Raw genomic sequence first — 4,332 nt, forward strand, 5'->3', positions numbered from 1 at the left:
AAAATACGGTTTATTTTTGTGTGTTGGTCATAGGTACTGCAATCTTGCTTCAGTCACCGTTACTCGGTACAGTCTGGTTCTGTATCACAACGTGAGTCTAGACATTCACCACACCCCATTAGCCATCGTCATAAGCCCTAGAAACAGAGGATAGATTCAGCACCATGTCTGCTGATGCTTCATTTCCCAGACTGGGAGATCAGTTCCAAATAGGCCATGCTTTCAGGGATCACCTCTTGAAAGAAAAATAATGTGGTTCATCTACTGACAAGCAGTTGTTAGCATCGCTTGGAAGCCAGCAGAAATGCAAGACCCCCTCCAGCCCCACTGACCTGGAATCTGCATTCTAACAACTCCCTTAGGTGATTGGAAGGCACATTAAACTGTGTAGCATTGATTGCTGTTGACAGAATGATCCCTGTATATCTTTTACATCTGGGGACATTTCAGAAACTAGCTTTGTCAGAAACTTACAGAACGGAGTCAGGCCAGCATCCCATACAAGGAAAATAAAGACACCTGACCTTGCTAGGTTGCTTCATGAGGCCGAGGAGTTGGTCTCTATCAGTCTTTTTACAGTGTTTATTGATCTATCTTCACAACCAAGATGAAGGCTACTGGAAGCCATGGCTAAGTGATTGGGGTCATCATCATGGTATTTTCTAGAACCTGGGAAGTAGTTTCTTTGTCTCCATTGAATTGTATTCAGCCGCCTCCTCAAGACTCCTTAGGCCTCTTAATCCTAATTGTCCTTCCTCTGAATTCTTTCCAACCACAACCGGCCATCTCTCAGTCTGCTAATCCTCTCTACATCTGTTCTTTGATCTTATCAGGGTTACTTATTAACCTTAACTTTCTCCAGATCTCTTCTGATCTTCCTCTTTCCCTTTCTTCCCTGTCTACTACTACACTCTTATGACAGTATTCCGTACTCCCTTGCCTAGCCAGAGTCCAACCTCAAATCATCTGTCAACATGAAAGTGGCTGAACATTGCTGGAAAAATCACTGCACTGTGCCAACTGGAACTCCTACAGATGTCTGCAGCGTTGCTGGGTCTCCTTAGCATTCGTGCTTAGGCTCTGTGCTCATTCTTCACCGTTTATTTGCGTTTCCTGAATGTGCTGTGACAAATTACTGTAAGCTTGGTGGCTTAAAACAACAGAAATGTATCATATCACAGTTATGGAGGCCAGAAATTCAAAATATGTCTTTCTCTGTGAAATAACAGTTTTCAGCTGAAATGAGGAGGCACATCCTTCCATGGTTCTCAGGAGAATCTACTCCTTGGCTTTCATCTTCTGGTGGTTACGGGCTTCCTTGGCTTAATGCCAGCGTTACTATGATCTTACCTCCTTCTTCTCTTGTTTCTTGCTTGTCTGTAAAATCATCCTCTGCCTCTCTTCAGGACAGTTTAGGACCTCCTGGAAAGTCATCTCATCTCAGGTCCTGAATCCCATCTACAAAGATGTTTTTTCCAAATAAGGAATTTGGAAATTCCAGAATTGGGAGTTGGTGTTTTGGGATAGGCATTATTCAAAAATAATGGTACTTTATCATTCAAAAATAATTTTTTCTGAAATGTATATATAAAAAGTATATGAAAATGTACACATATAGTTAGACCCAGAAGTAGGACATTATGGCAGGTGTGTGGCACGCGGTGGTTAAGATGCTGATTGAGAACCTGCGTCCAGGTCAGAAGGCTGCATCCAAGTCCCAGTCCCGTTCTCCATTCCAGCTTCCTGCTGATGCACACCCTGGGAGGCAGCAGTGATGACTCGAGTCCCTGGGTCCCTGCCACTCACACGGGATTCTCAGGTTGAGTTCTGGGCACGTGGAGTGAGCCAGCAGGTAGGAGTTCTCTGTCTCTCTCTTCCTTTCAAATAAAAGGTAAATAAATAAAAGTTTAAACAGAACACTACCAGTGCCTTTCTAAGTCCAGTCAACTTCCCTTCCCTGACTAAATCCTCAGTTCTTAATATCTCTTCTTTTTAGCTTTTACTATTTTAAATATGTGGTTTTGACTGTTGGCTCTTGAAATTTACGAAACTAAAACCATATTTTATTTGCTTATTTTCCCAATAGGCCTTTTTTATAGTTTATCCATGCTGATGGATTTGGCTGTAGTTTAATAATCTTCCTAGATATAGTTTCATTGTGTAAATATGCCATTATTCATGTCTCCATTTTATTGATGGACATTTGGACTGCTTGGAGCTTTTGCTGTTATGAAACCACACAGTGGAATTGCTGGGTCATGGAATACATATGCATGTACAACTTTGGTGATGTCAAACCATTTCTTAAAATTGTTATGCCAATTTATACTCCTTCCCAGGAAGGAATGAGGGAGCCCGTTGTTCCACAGTCTTACCAATAGTTAGCACTGTTTCTCTATGTAATTTTTCACCAACTTGATGATTATGAAATATTTCATACTAGTTTTAATTTCCTTGATTCTCAGTGAGTTTATACATAATTTAGTGTTTTAAAGAAGTATTTGTTTGTTTGTTTGAAAAGCAGAGTGACAGAGAAAGGGGGAGAGACAGAGGTCTTCCATCTGCTGGTTCACTCCCTAAATGGCCACAATAGGTGAGGCTGATCCAGGCCACAGCCAGGAGCCCGGAATACCATCCTGGTCTCCCAGGTGGCTGGCAGAAGCCCAAGTACTTGGACCATCCTCCACTGCTTTCCCAGGCATATTAGCAAAGAACTGAATGGACAGCAGAGCAGCAAAGACTCAAACCAGGGCTCCATTATGGGAGGCCAGCATCACAGACGGCAACTGAACCTGTTTTGCCACAATGCTGGCCCCTGAAACATCACTTCTTTTCGTTTTTTTTGTTTTTGTTTTTGTTTTTGTTTGTTTGTTTGGAATCTTGTATTTATTAATCCTCTGAATGACCCTTGAGAACCTGTTGAAGTTGCTATATTTCCTGGTTGGCTGCGTTCTTCCGCCAAAAGCCTTGAATTGGGGAGTAGTATTTGGAGAAACCAGCGTTGTACCACAGAGCGTTAAGCCAGCCATGGCTTGCAACACCTGCATTCCATGAGTCCTGCGAAGAATTCCCAGACTCAAGATGCTTTCTGGGAAAGCTGCAAATACAAAGTGGGAAGCCTGTTTAAGCCTGTTTTTTTTTTTTTTTTTAACTTTGTTAGCCCTGCAGAAACAAGGCTCTCAAAAAATTGAGTAATGACTCAGAATTCTTCCTCTCCACAGAAATCTTTAGTATAAGACAAAAGATTTATATGATCTGAAGTATAAGCATCACTTCTTAATGTTCATATTCTTTCTGTGAAATTCTTATTCTTGTTTTTCTCTACATTTTTTTACTCAATGACTTGTTGTAGTCCCATCATACTCTGGCCCCGTCACAGAATTTGTCCGGTGAGTGAAGACGTGTTTGCCCCCTCTCTTCTTCTGTACTCTGAAATAATTTATATAAGATTGAGGGGCAGGCCTGTGGCTCAGCAGGTTAAAGCCGTGGCCTTCAGCGCAAGCATCGCATGTGGGCGCCGATTCATGTTCTGTATGTCCCACTTCCCATCTAGCTCCCTGCTAGTGTGCCTGGGGAAGCGGCAGAGAGTGGCTCAAGTCCCTGGGCTGCACCCACTTAGGAGATCCCGAAGAGGCTCCTGGCTTTGGCCTGGCCCAGTTCTGATTGTTGCAGCCACAGCCATGTGGGAAGCGAACCAGCAGGTGGAAGATTCTCTCTCTGTCTCCGTTCCTCCCTCCTTCCCTACCTCCCTCCCTCCATTCCTCCCCCTCTCCTTCTCTCTCCTCCTCTCCTCTCTCTCTCTCCCTAACTCTGCCTTTCAAATAAATAATAAATCTTTTTTAAAAATTTGAGATTTGCCATTCCTTGAATATTTGACAGAGCTCACCAGCTCTAGAATTCTCTTTAAATTACTATCTCAGTCTTATTTACCATCAATGATGCTAAACATTCAGATGTTTTGCTCTTAAGTTCTATTTTTCCCCTTTCACTGAGTTTTCAAATTAATTAGCATTAAGTTTGTCACAGCCCAGTGTGTGTCTAAGATCTGCAGCATGTGCAGTCATGCGCTCCTTTCATTCCTGTTATTTTTGTGCCTTCCATTTTCGTGGACCCGTATTGCCAGTGGCTGTCCATTTGATCCATCTTTTCAAAGGATGGAGTTTGACTTTATTGCTGCTGGATATTTCGTATTTGTTTTGTTTAATTTCGGTGCCTATTAGCATCATTAGTTCTTTCCTCCTGCTTCGTTTGGGTTTGTTTTTCCCCTGACTTGAGATGGTACTTGGCTCATTCATTTCTCAGCCTTTCTCTCCCTTCAGTGTATACACGTGA

General features: G+C 42.5%; 1 non-coding gene across 1 annotated transcript; it reads right to left on the bottom strand.

Annotated features, from left to right (window-relative positions):
* Nucleotides 1-3,158: 3,158 nt before the first annotated feature.
* LOC127491857 (U5 spliceosomal RNA) lies at nt 3,159-3,275 on the bottom strand. The gene has a single exon (XR_007920791.1). It is a non-coding gene; the product is annotated as a U5 spliceosomal RNA (small nuclear RNA).
* Between the last annotated feature and the right edge of the window lie 1,057 nt (nt 3,276-4,332).

This window comes from Oryctolagus cuniculus, chromosome 3 (genome assembly GCF_051225735.1).
Source record: "Oryctolagus cuniculus isolate XC-2025 breed Fujian yellow rabbit chromosome 3, ASM5122573v1, whole genome shotgun sequence".
In the NCBI taxonomy this organism is placed as follows: Eukaryota; Metazoa; Chordata; class Mammalia; order Lagomorpha; family Leporidae; genus Oryctolagus; species Oryctolagus cuniculus.